At 40.5% G+C, this 13811-nt stretch overlaps 1 protein-coding gene across 2 annotated transcripts in view; it reads right to left on the bottom strand.

Moving 5' to 3' along the window:
• lrrc7 (leucine rich repeat containing 7) overlaps positions 1-13811 on the bottom strand; it is a 115220-nt gene that overhangs the window by 92476 nt on the left and 8933 nt on the right. The window contains exons 1-2 of one of the 2 annotated variants that reach the window (XM_069153072.1): positions 9871-9954; positions 1129-1429 (exon numbers count right to left, since the gene is read on the bottom strand). The gene's annotated coding sequence lies outside the window, so the exon portion shown is untranslated. Of the gene's footprint in view, positions 1-1128; positions 1430-9870; positions 9955-13811 lie in introns of those variants that run through there. The other variant, XM_069153071.1, reaches the window with a different exon arrangement.

Raw genomic sequence — 13811 nt, forward strand, 5'->3', positions numbered from 1 at the left:
CACACACACACACACACACACACACACACTCAAAAGTACACAAACACACATAGAACAAAGGGTGTTGTAATGATAGGAAGTTTACATTTGGATGGTTGCTTTGTTTTTAATTTCTTGCTGGGAGTCAATAATCCTTTAAGGGGCATCGTGCTTGTAGAGCGAGCGTTTAATTGCCAGTTGTTTAATCATCAAAGGAATTTGCCCTGAAGGGCGTGGGATGATAAAAATGGAAAATAATCATTCATTAGTCAGAGATATGAGTGTTGGCAGGTCTGCTCACAAGAGTAATACAACCCAGCTATGTTGCTAATTAAATAAAGGTGGTCATCATCATTGAAATGGTGGCTGTCGTGTCACCGAAATGTGGCTCTGAATCTGGAGAAGTAATCTATTTTATGTAAATACACTGGAGAACCAGATTTAAAGATGGCAGCTGCTCACAAGAGCCAAAAAGGTATACAACTTTGGGGTTTGATTCCACTCTCGGCCCAATGCACATGCACATTAGTGTTTCTCCCAATTGGACCCAACCAAGAGTTCCCACTCGACTCTGACGGTGACATCCCACAAACAAACTCACTTTTCTAGGTTGTCAGGATGTTTTACAAACTTGAAACTTCCATTAATTAAAAAAAATTCATAATAGTTGTTGGCAGTTTGAGGTGGCCTGTCAACAATTTTACTGACGTCTCTTTTATACTGGTGATCTATGAGAAAAATGCTTCATCGGCCAGAGGGGAAGTTTTTGTTGCAATACGATGAGTGACCGTGAAAACTTGTGAGCAAGGTCAACAGTTGATAAACTCAAGCCCTTGATCACAGGATCATCTTAGAAGTTGTCCTTGGAAACTGTTTAGTAAAGGGCAGGCACTTCTGCAAAAATCTGAACCATCTGTCTATCACCGCAGTAACAGGCTGACTTTAACAAATCAGATCATTGTTTTGGAACAAGCAGTTGCACATAAACCGCATCCATAGCTGCCAGTCGTTCCTCAAGGGACACTGATGATCACAAACAACTTGAAGCCTGACAAGACGGATTCTCACGCAATTTCATGATCTTGCGAGTCCAGCTGCTTTTGCAACAGTTTTTAAAACTCTTGTGACACTGAGAAATACAACTCCTACCTGTGCTGTGGGCCAATGAGGGTTCAGATGCCGGCGTGCGAGGCGTTGGTCCGTCTTTCAGTCACCCTGGATATCACTGGTGGGTGGAGCTTATATCCCCGGGTGACGGCCTGTGGTTGGTCAGGTTCATCTCCGCCTCCTCGTAACCCCACCCACTGGGCCTCTGCAAGGCCTTATGGGTACCACGCTCTGCTGAACATGTTTGAGTTGGTAGTTCAGTTGAGCTGTTTTTCTCTCTTCGTTAATCTCCCCGTCTGTCTGTCAAAATTGAGTCTTCGTGTGTCGTCTTCATATAGTTTTCCTGTGCGGACAGACAAAAAAAAGACGAGAAAATCAAGTTTCTTTCCTTCACCAAGCCCCACCCTTTCCCTTCGTTACAGAGGCTACACCTGCCAAGCACACCCCAAGGATCAGTGTTGGGCGATGTGACCGTTTTAGCCTAGTGGTCAAATTGTGTAACTACAACTTGGATTTTCATCATATGACTGGCCCACGAAGCATTTTTCCCCCATATACAATCATTTTTCTGAGCGTCACTAAACTCGCAATATGAGCCTTTTTTTTTTTTTTATCAGAGTTTGTATATTCATTTGATTTATTTGATTCATTTGGTCCCATAACATCTGGAAAGTCTATAATTATTTCATCTTACCTTCTTCATATGTCAACGGAGCCGACAGGAGATAAGCAACAAACATGGCAGATGTTTTTTCAGTGTATATTGAGCAACTTTAATGGGAATAAATCAACATCCAGTTTTCCTTAATACATCCATTCAGTTTAGACTTTTCTTCATCACATAGCAGCTCACAATGCTAACAGTGACAGATGTACCACTGGTTTGGTAATTTGTGTACTTATCTCAGACAGAGGTCGAAAACAGCAGCTTTCACCTTTAATTTAATTGGGCGAAATGACAACTGTTGTCAGCCAATGTTGTCAGTAGTAGCCAGCTGGTAAATTGACGCTAACTATTTGAGTTGGTTGAAAACATTTTGATTTGGAACTGTCTGATAGAAGTCTGATATAGTTGCATCTCAGTTATCACCCAGAATTATAAATGTTTTTGTTTTGTTTTTGTTTTTAACTATAACCTGTAATCCTACTGAATAATTTTATGATATACTCACTTGATTTCAAAGCAATGCCAGATTATTTAAGGTAGTTAGCTGGAAATGCTAATATTTCTAACTTGATGATGTGTTATTTCTTACAAGAATATGAAATAAATTGCAGCGAAATAATGTCTCACAAAACCACGGTTTAAAAAAAAAAAACATGATAAAAGGAACTTGATAAAAAGAAGAAAAAATAACTGTCACAACATTGAGAGGATACATTACAATTTAGCAGGCTATTTCCTGAACTACAATGAAAGCATTGTGTTTACTCTGACTCCAAACCCTCTTTCCGTTGTCACTTACAATAAAAAAAAATACGTTGTCTCTCGTCTCCTTTAACACGATCAGTTAAGCAAAAAACATGCGTAAAAATATCAGCGTGACAATGCTGGGATGTTGTTTTGTCAGATCTGTGTAGTAACAAAGTGACTGTTTTGGCACTGATTGAAGACAATAGCAGTCTTCAGTAAAGAGTGAAATGAGGGGTTATAAATACTGATGTTTTCCTGCCCCTGCAGCTTGTGGTTCCTTTCATCAGCCTTCTGTCTGCACACTTCTTAGAATACGATACATTTTACTTTTTTTTGGTAATGCCAACACCAATAAATAATGTGTCTAACTAAACAGGAATATATTTAATATTGGTCTAAGTTGATAGTTTCTGCTTTTCCCCTGAAAAGTATATTTTTAACAGTTACATTGAATGCAAAACTCATCAATTTAGGACTTTGCAATGCAATACATTTGAAATCAGACTTAAAATCACACAGTATGGACTGTAAGTTTTGAATTTCAAATTATTATAAATTACACTTTGACATATCTGCATGGCTTAGACATGCACAACTGCATCTTCTATATTGCCGCAATCTGTATGTCAATAATTTTTTTTTTTTTTTTTTTTTTTTTTTTATTTCTGAGTTCACACACACGACAACATTTGTTCCTGCAGCACATGACATGTAAACGTGTGGCGCTCCACGACTGCTTGTACACTCATCCCAAACTTATACATCATTCTTCCTTGTTTGCAGTGAGCTCATTAACTCCAAACTTAATATCTACAGACCGCAGACGAACTGAACTGTAAGCACTGCTCAGCTGAGAAAAATACAGTTTTGATTGGTGGGGAAATGAGCAGGGAGTCAGACCAATGAGATAACGGCAGCGGCCGCTGCCAGCCTGTGTGTCAGTTTGTCTGTCCAAGCAACCCAAATGACATCCAATAATGTGGGCATGCTTGTTACCATGGAGATGTAAGCATGAGTCATTGTGAGGTTCATTATGGAGAAAAGCTTGTGTTGAATGTATGATTATCATTATAGAAAGAGAGGGTTAGCCTAGATACCAGAACACACAACAGTACTGTATATATCTAAAGATACTGTCCTGTATAGAGACAGTATATTGTCTTTATCCCTTATGTTAGAACCCAGCCTCTCCTGTCCTGTTTCAAAATAAAAGCAGCTTTGCAGAATTATATTGCATTTTGTGTCCAATCCAAGAGAGTATTGATTTTACTGGCCATTTGTTGTCACTGTTTCTTATTGTATTGTTACAATAAAGCAGCTTCCAATAAAACTTTTAACTTTCACACTAGTAAAGATTTGTTATGATACTTTAATGTCACAGCAGAATGGGCTTGACGTTTGAATACTAATTTACCTTAAATCTGCAAATAAATTTGGATTCTTATGAAGAAATGTAATTTTGTTCTGGGCTGATGTACAGTGTCCTTTCGTTGTGTACTGTTTTTTGTTTTTTTGTTTTGTTTTTTTTAACAGTATGGTTAATGTATTGAAGATATAATTAAATATAATTGAGGCTATAATGTTGCAAAACCTGACCATGAAAGCTTTAAATTGTAAACCAGCATGTATTTACTTCAGTTATGTAAACATATAACTCATATGTACAGGGTACCTTGATAGTCAAATTAAACTTTTAATGGCTAATATTTTACCAATGCACTGGGTAAAAGTAATTGTGAAGTCCCTACCAACTCCCACAGTTTCCCTGCTCTTTCAATAAACAAAGACTAAATAAATAGTTCCGCTGGGGCCAAGCAATTTCTTTTTAACAGAGCTGTGAATCACATCATTTCCAAAACTGTCATCAAAATCTCTGCAGTGGAAATTTTACACTGAACAAATGGAAGAACAGACAAAAGGAAGGGAAGGAAACTGTTCTGCGGTCTTTCCATTCAGTTTCAGAGAGCTAACACAAAGTTGTTTTTTTTTCCCTCTCTGAATACTCTGAATGCTGACTCTCTTGCCCACCCACAGTCTGTTGGCCGCTTCACCCTCTTCTTATCAGTGAAGAAAACAAAGCCGCTGACTGCCTCCTGTTGGATAAAGAGCTACAGTTTCTCCGGGATGTGTGGAGTGATTAGTGGTGAAAATGGGCTGCTTTTAAACAGAACAAAAATGATCAGTGTCTGCGAGAGTCAAACACAAAGTAGATCGCACTTTAATATTTTGATTTCAACTTAACACACTGTCATTTTTGGACGCAAGCGCCGGAGAAACAACAAAACTGAGTGTTTACTGTCTGTCTCGAACTCATTCTCTTCTGTCTGTTTGTCCTTCCTTTGCTCTCACGCCGTCTTTTATCTCTCTCTCTCTCTCCCCTTCCATCCCGTCCACACGGGCACACAGAGTGGGAGCGAAGGGTGAATTAATAAAGGAGTGAAAGTGGAGCACAACTCCCTGAGGTCCGCCGTTTCTGGGACGCTCACACAGAGAAAGAGATACACACTCACACAAGCACACACACAAACGACAACACAATCTACATAAAGGCCCTGACACACACACGCACACACACACACACACACACACACACACACACACACACACACACACACACACACACACACACACACGAATGTAAGGCCTACATGGCTTTACTGCGGTGAAGAAATGAGAAGAGGAGGACACACAGAGGGACAACAATCCATACATACCCATCATCTGCATTCATGTAGGAGTGAGATGAAGAGGGAGGAGAAAGGGAGTGAAGAGAGGAGGAGATTGAGGAAGAAAGAGGAGGAGGAGGAGGAGGAGAAGAAGGAGGAGGGAGGGTGAGAGCCACGTGAGGGGGGATACATGAAGAGTGTCGCCCGAGGCGGTGAAACTCACAACGGTCCCATATTCCCTGTGATTCTTCCTCTCTCCTTTCATTTCACTTCTCTTCCCTCCTTTTATTTCTTACCTTTTTTCTTTCCTGTCCTCACAGATCTCTCTTTTCATTTCCCTGACTCTCCTTTCCTCTCCACTTTCCTGTTCTCACCTTTTCTTTCCTCTACTTTCATTTTCTTCCCCCTTTTCTTACACTTGATCTCTGTTTTCCCTCCTTCCTTGTCCAACTTTTCCTTTCTTCTTCGTTCCTCACTTCTCTTTCCACCCGTTGACGGTTTCCCCTTTTCTCTCTTCTTACTTCATATGTTTCTGTTTTCTCTTGTCTTTCGCTCTCCCCTTATTTCCTTTTTTTTTTTTGCCTTTCTTCTCCTCCTCTCCTCACATTTCTTTTTTCCTCACCCATTTCTTTCCTCTTTTTTTACTTCCTGTTTCTCTCTTTCCATTTCTTCCCTCTCCTCTCCTTATCTCTTCTTTAATTTTCCTCAACTTAAACATCACCCTTTATTCTTCTGTCTTTCCTGTTCCTCTCTTTTCTTTCCTTTCTCTTCATCTTCTCTTACATTTGTTTCTTCCCCAACTTCTCCGTTCCTTTACTCTCCTCTCTTCTTTCTAATTTTCTTTTCTTTTTTCTCTGCTTTATTTCCTTTTTCCTCCGTATTGTTCTCCCTTTCAATCCACATCCATTTCTAATTTCTTCTTTATTTCTCTCAATCACCTTCTCCTTTTCTTTCTTTTTCAATCTCCTTCTCCCCTTTTTCTTTCATATTTTCTTTCCCATTGTTTTCCTCTCCTGTCTTATCCCTCTTCAGTCTTTTCCTCAGTTTGAAGTTAACTTATCTTTACTGTCTTGACATCAGCAGAATTGAAACAGTGGGTCAATTTCCTGGCTTAGCTACAACTTAAATGCACAACAAACAATTTGTATTGACAGGTTGCTTTACAGTCAGGAAGTGCCGCTTGTTAATTGCATACAACAATAAAAACCTGTTAACAATTAAGCCTTCTTTAGTGAGGAGAAAAACAAAGTCCCTGATGAGTTTCATTGTAATTCAAAGCATTGTAGTGGGCACAGTCAGGCGCTGGGGATCACGCCAGCAACTCATCAACTCCTGTCTGGATTCCCTAACAGATCTGCCAACCAGCGGGCTTTTCCTCCCTCTCCTCCATCCATCTTTCCTCTCTGTCTGCCCATCACTTTGTTTTCATCTCTTCTTCCATGCAATGTGTCACCAAAACAAAGACAGAAAAGGAGTGACTGAATGAAATTAACTGAATGAACTGGCGGCTGGAACTGAATAAGCGAACGCATGAATGATTAAATGTTTACGATAGAGTTCCAAAAGCTACAAAAGTTAATTCAACTCTCTTTTGTTTATGAACATTGTGTCACCAGGAAGTGACGGGTGGAATTTTTTTCTTTAATAAAATGCTGTGAAATGTTAAAACGTGTTGACGTGCTAATGATGCCAGAGGAAAATAAAGATGAAAAACATTATACAGCTTTGTTTACACAAAGCAGCCTTGAATTTAACTCTTAGTTTCAATTGTTCCACTCTGTCAATCAATGGGAACCAGAAGTAAAGGAGCATATCTAAAAATCTGGTTATGTGATGGACAAAGTTTTTCCCTTATAGGTAAAAAAAAAATTAAAAAGCAGCCAATTTCTGAAACAAGAAAAAAAAAAAAAAAAACTGCTACCGGGAATATAAAAATATGGGGGTCATCTTAAGAGGTGTATCACAAAGAGAGATTTCAAGATGGCTGTGCGTGAAGATTAGATATTGCTCACATAGCTTAATTAAAACACACAAAAAATAAGTACACAGGAAATGCTTGAGTGAACACATGGCTAAAATTTTATAAATCACACATTAACAATACAAATGTTCACTAAAGTTTCAGAGCTCCAAAACATGTTTAGGCTGAGTACAATATACCATGTGTGCGATTACCAATATAATATGCTATCCTTAAGGTAATAATCTTATGCTAACAACGCAAATGATGACACCTGGGTGACACTTAAATCTCTAAATGTACCCAAAAAACCATCTGATAGTTTCTGAGACATTTCAGTCTGAATTAAGGCTGTCACAATATACCAGTATTGATGATGTGACATAAAAAAAAAGAGATATTAATGTCAATAATACACATATGATAATTAGTAAATACTCCGACACCTTTAACTACCTGGTTCACATAGTATTGCTTATTAATGCTGGTTGCCACCCACCATAAAAGAAAAAAGAGGCGACACAGTAACTAGGTAGCTTGCAGCTGTTATGACAGTGAGTGCTGTGTGGTCACTGCTGCTCCAGACGAGAGCACGACACTCTCCGCACCCAAGAAGACTTAGCTCGCCAGTATTTCCTCTGTCCTGAGCAAAGAAGCAAGACAGAGCCACGGATTCAGGTCAGCTAACCATGTTTGAGTCAATGGCTCAGAAAAGCAAGACATATATGGCTAGTGCATGTCAGCATGAAACCATCACTGAACGATTGGCCGACTTCAGACTCTTCACTTCACTACATTTGTGTTTTGAGTGTAATTAATTTGCTAAAAAAACAGAAAAACACACAATAAACAAATGTAAAGATGAATTTGACTTGTAGCATTATTATAATTTTGTAAAATTTTTCTATGAATTTCTATAATATTGTTATATCGATTTGTTTTGGCCATAATAATTATATATAGTGAAACTCTGATATCTTGACAGCCGTAGTCAGAATCAAACTGTTCCATCAGACATCTACAGCAACATCAGCTGACCTGAAACAGGGGAAACGAGGGCCGGGTTTGCCACAAGCAAAACTTGTTTGTGCCCTCCAGATCCATAAATATTTCACCCTACCTTTAAAACATTGACTCACAATTATAAAGTAATAAACTGTTGTTCCAGTGAGGAAGACAAGTTGATTTTATATGCTGGCAGCACGTGGTCAGGGAATATCAGAAAATAAACACTCAAAAAGTCAAGGCATGACTTTGAGTTTTTATCCGAGAGAAGGATGAAATGTTTGCCTTAACTCCGCGTAGTGGCAGAAAGTGGAACAAGATACTGTTATAAGCATGCAGCCATGTCAGTATGATACAACCAATACTCAGTCACAGGGTAACAACAGCTCAACATAGCGTAAGATAAGGATTCTGGACAGATTTCTGAGAAAACTTGAAATACTGGTTGAAATCACTCCATCTGGTTTTGAAACATCAGAGATATCTTCATCTCACACGTAGACATACAAGCAAACTTTATAAAGAAAGACAAAAACAATCCAGGAAGAAGAATGACAAAGAATACAAAAGAGAGAAATAGAGCAAGAAGGAAAACATGGAGGGAGAAAAGTGAAAGGAAGAGAAAATAAAGAGTCGGCGCTCGATGCGGTGAGAGGGAGAAGGAAAGAGAGCCTCTTGCAGAAGCCCAGGGGGTATCCTGCTATCCCAGAATGCTTTGCTCTAACCTAGTTTGGTATTTCTGTTTCTGTCTTTGTCTCTGCAGTGCTCTGAGTGGGCTAGCTAACCCATACACACCATATCTGAGTTTTGTGCAAGTGTATGTTCTTAGATTTCAGGACTAAATTAAAAGGAGTGTGATTGTGTGTGTGTGTGTGTGTGTGTGTGTGTGTGTGTGTGTGTGTGTGTGTGCATGTGTGAATGCAGATTGAGGACCCACATACCTGCAAGCCGACATTACTATGTCTATACTACTGTCACTTGTATGAGTGTAGCTTTGTGAGTGTGTGTGTGTGTGTGCGTGTGTATGCGTGTGTTTGCATTTCTCTATGTGCAACTGTGTCATTACTGTGCGTCAGTCCCTTATATGTGTGTCTGCATGAGTGTCTATGGGTGAATGAGTGTGTGTTACGTATAAGTGTATGCGCAAGTGTGTGTGTGTGTGTGTGTGTGTGTGTGTGTGTGTGTGTGTGTGTGTGTGTGTGTGTGTGTGTGTGTGTATTTTGGAGAGTGTGCGGGCTGAGTGGGCAGCCTGGTGACCAGCTCAGCAACACTCTGTTACCATGGAAACTAATGAGCGGAGCACAGAGAAGAGGAATGTGATGCAGAGGAAGTTTGATCCATCAATCAATCAATCAATCAATCAATCAATCAATCAATCAATCATCCATCCATCCAACCACCTGTCCATCCATCCATCCATCCATCCATCCATCCATCCATCCATCATCCGTCCGTCACGCTATTATTCACTTCATTTTACAGATTAGATTTGGGTTTGCTGAGTTCTGTATGATTGAGGTGCAGCAAGTCAAAAATATAACCACTTTTCCTCAGGCTCTCATCGTTTCTCTCAAAACCTCCTCCAAACCTCAAAAACACACAAATGCAATCATTTTGCAACATGTGAGGACAGTGTGTTGTTTTTGCATTCATTCAACCCCTCATCTTAACCGGTGTCTGTGCCTCACATCAACATTTCCCTTAACAACATTTTATAAACCCTAAAATAAATGGTTAACCTGATTTTTGTCCCCAAATGGGAGGTGAGTCCTCACAATGTCAACACCAATACAGCTGCAGGCGCACGTGACATCCAACACTGGAACCAGGGCTCCACCTGCTGCATGCTCAGGAACACACACACACACACACACACACACACACACACACACACACACGAGCGTTTAATCTGAGTGAATTTCTGGAAACTGTCATCCAGATCAGTCAGTGTTATCAGCTTGAACGTATTATCCATCCACCAGCCCACACCTGATGTGTTATTTGTGCTGAACAACTGAACAAATCTTCATTAACTTTTGGACCTGGCTCACGCCACATCTCCCCAAATCACCTTAAATAAACATTGTTTAAAAACAGCAACAACATAAACCACTGCTATTCCTCTATCCTATCGAGGATGTCTGCATTGAGGCACTTCAACAGGATCCAAAATGACAACGTGGCGACAAATAATGAACAAATGAAAGGCACCAAGTTAACATATTTAACTTTTCAGCAAAATTGTTGTGGGCACACTTTACACCTTTCTAATAAAACCTGAGCTTGGATCCAATTTTTGGATATTATAAAACCTCAAAAGTGAACAAAATTAAAGCTTCGTGATTTTAATAAACCCAAGTTACATTTAGGATTGAAAGTACTCCCTGAAGTTGGAAACCACAGGTGATGCTGTAGATTGTTTAATGAACGGATTCACAGGAGCGAGCAGGAACCTCTCATCCTGCTGCGGTTACAAGCTGTTTCCACTGGTGGCAGTAACGTGCCGACAAACATAACAAAAGGCAGCAAAGAAGGCAACTGACAGCACGTAAATATGGATGTAAGCAATACAGCAACAAGTACTTAAAAATGAACAACTTAAAAATGCTTTATGAGGAGGATTTTCTTTTTCATCATTTAACATCATTCAACCACATTCATTAGCATGGTGAACCATCCTGCTGATCATCAAACCACATGGATTATTTAATACAGTTGATACTGAATGGAGCAGATAGCAGATGGTACTCTACAGTAGATGGGCTGCTCGAGCAAGCTGGTCTCATCTCCGTTACCTCATGTCCTTCCTCTAGTCCTCCCCATTTGTTTCCTTCCTTTCCGTTCACTTAACGTCATGTTTCAGATAATATCCGGGTGTCCATAAGTTAGGTAAATAACAGTACAATATATTTTGCCGGATCGCAACAAGGGGCCAGAGCTATAAAGCGAGTGATTGAGGGATCAAAATAACACTTGGTCGATTGAATGCTGCGACTTGTCAAATTAAAAATACATGTGTTTCTTTCAGGGGGGGGGGGGCGGAGGGTCCCAATCGAAGGGGAAACACTAGATTTCCCTGTTAAATCGTATAATAGAAAGCTTTATTTGACATTTTTCAGATGAGTCTGGCCACACACACAAGCTGCGTGCACTGCTGTATAAATTTCCATTTCCATAATTGTAGATACAGAAAATACCCCCTCATCCCCCACCCCCGCCTTCAATTGAAAACATAAAGAAATGCATACAGAAAAAAAAGCATGCACACACGGTTGAATTCAAGCTGTTGTGATCCAAAATGTGTGTTGAGTATTTGTTGTTGTTCACATAAAAGAAGCTCGTTCAGCTGGTTTGGGTGGAGGTCAGCTGTGTGAATAAATATTCTAAACATGAAGAACTCTTAGGTACTTACATTTTGTCAAAGTGGCTCTCAGAGGAAAAAAGGTTGAAGAATCTGGACTGAAACAACCGCAGTTTAGATTTACCTGAAGGAGACTTTGTTTGATGAAGTGAATTCTGACTGTTGTGTCTCAGGAGCAGAGACAGTCTGATGTTGTAACACCAGTAAACCTCATGGGAGACGAGGTCAACAAAGCAGGTCTTATCACCTCAAGCCAGTCCTGTGTCCAACTGAACTTGGCTCTCTCTTAATGCGGACCACGGTCTTTCCTCTAACCACAGTTAGATCAGAACACACAAACATCTCATGTGTGTGGTTTTTTTATGCACTTATTTTCAGGGATATACTGAAAAAAAAAAAAAAAAAACCTTGCCTTTGCTTGTAAAACCACAGGCTGTAGTCCACTGCCAGCCCCAAACAGCCCCGTTAAATCGGTCTAATGTCCGGGAAGCCTCTGAGATGACTCACTACCTCTCTCACTTAAACGCACACAAACCCGCAAACAATGACGCGCACAAATTTCCACCGAATGCTTCTGGTAGCATTTATGCAGAAGCAGTTACCAACACTTGACTAAGACAGAAAACAAACAAAGAAGACCGAAGACATCACACATGTTAGCGGCCCGCGCTATCTGACTACCGGCAACCACAGTGGAGAGTCTGAAAGGCCTCAGTCGGAGCCCACTCTCTCCCCGTGGATCTCTGAGTGTGTGTGTGTGTGTGTGTGTGTGTGTGTGTGTGTGTCCACGGGCATCCTGTGTGTGTGTGGGCGGACAGTGAAGCCGAGTTGTCACGTTGGGCAGAACATATCTGCATATTCATAACCAAGCCTGCGCGCACACACGCGCACGCAGGTGAACACGGATGTACAAAATTTACCTTGACACGTAAACAGTATCAAAAAGCCATAATGGCGTCACGCTGGGGAGAAGACAGGCGGCAGGAAGGACTGTGAGAGAGAGAGAGAGAGAGGTAGACAGAGAGCAGGAGGGAAGACACAATGGCAGACTAGAAAGAGAGAGAGAGAGAGAGAGAGGAAAAGAATGAGTGGTAAGCAGGAGACTCTGTGTGGGTTGACTTTTTCTCTCGCGGGTGCTATGGTAACCTACAGAGCTGCAGCTAATCAGAGGAGAGGAGAGGAGAGGAGAGGAGAGGAGAGGAGAGGAGAGGAGAGGAGAGGAGAGAGGGGTAAAGGAAAGGAAAGGAAAGAAGGCCAAAGGAAAGGAGAGGACAAGAGGGGACAGGAAAGGAAAATAAAATGTAAGGAAGAAAAGGAAAGATAGAGATGAGATGGGAACTTAAAGTATAATAAAGACATTTAAGCCTTACATTTAAAGACATGCATTTCCTCTAAAGATCCGAAAGTACAATTTATTTTTATTTTCTTTTTTTTTTGTAATTTCCAACTGCTGCAAGCAAAACTCAAAATCCCACCATCACTCTGCCAGTTACAGTCCGTCAGTCTGTCCACCACTTTGGTCCACACTGAATTATCAATAACTATTAAATGGATGCCAAAAAGAATGTGGTACAAATCTTCCTCCTCATGACTTTGATGATCCCCTTGACTTTTCTGCCATCCAGACTATGACTCCTTTGCGGCCTTCAGTGAAATATCTCACCAACTAAGAACTTTGGTGACCCCTCAACTTTCCATGTCGCGACCTCATCAGGTCAAACTCGGTAGCACGTAGCTCAAGTCAACGCTGCCTCACAGAGCCGCCAGCAAGGCTGCACACCGCCGGTCATTTTAATACCGGTGTCGTGTGACACCGCATTTATATTCGGAAAAAAAAAAATCAAACAAAAGCAACTCGGAACAAACTTGGGAAACGTGTCAGTAATGTTCTACCAGATTTGAACCGTGATTCATCACAGTGATCAATCATCCAATCAGCCATTTGCAGTGACTCTGTTCTGTCTCCGAACGGCAGTCATTGTCAGTGGGTTTTCTGTTTTTGCTGGCAGATATCAGATGCAGAGGCGCACACATACATCAGGATGTGGATTTCCACCCCTGCAGCCATATTTTTAGATCCTCGGTGAAGCGTTTTGATGGCTCGTCCTCAACTAAACCATGACTGAGTGTTGGGTTGTCTCCATTGTCTAAACAGTTAACTGATCACAGGTTTAAAAAAAAAATAAAAAGTGTATCTAAAAGAGTATTTCATAGTTCTTTCAAAAACAATATTTTATTCATTGGTGGTAAAACCAGAATGATATAATGTAACAATTCAACTCAGTTTTACATATAATGCGCCAAAACACATCACGAGTC

The sequence above is a fragment of the Embiotoca jacksoni genome, unplaced genomic scaffold (assembly GCF_022577435.1).
Source record: "Embiotoca jacksoni isolate LCO1_2020_lvr unplaced genomic scaffold, fEmbJac1.0.p SCAF_19, whole genome shotgun sequence".
NCBI lineage: Eukaryota > Metazoa > Chordata > Actinopteri > Embiotocidae > Embiotoca > Embiotoca jacksoni.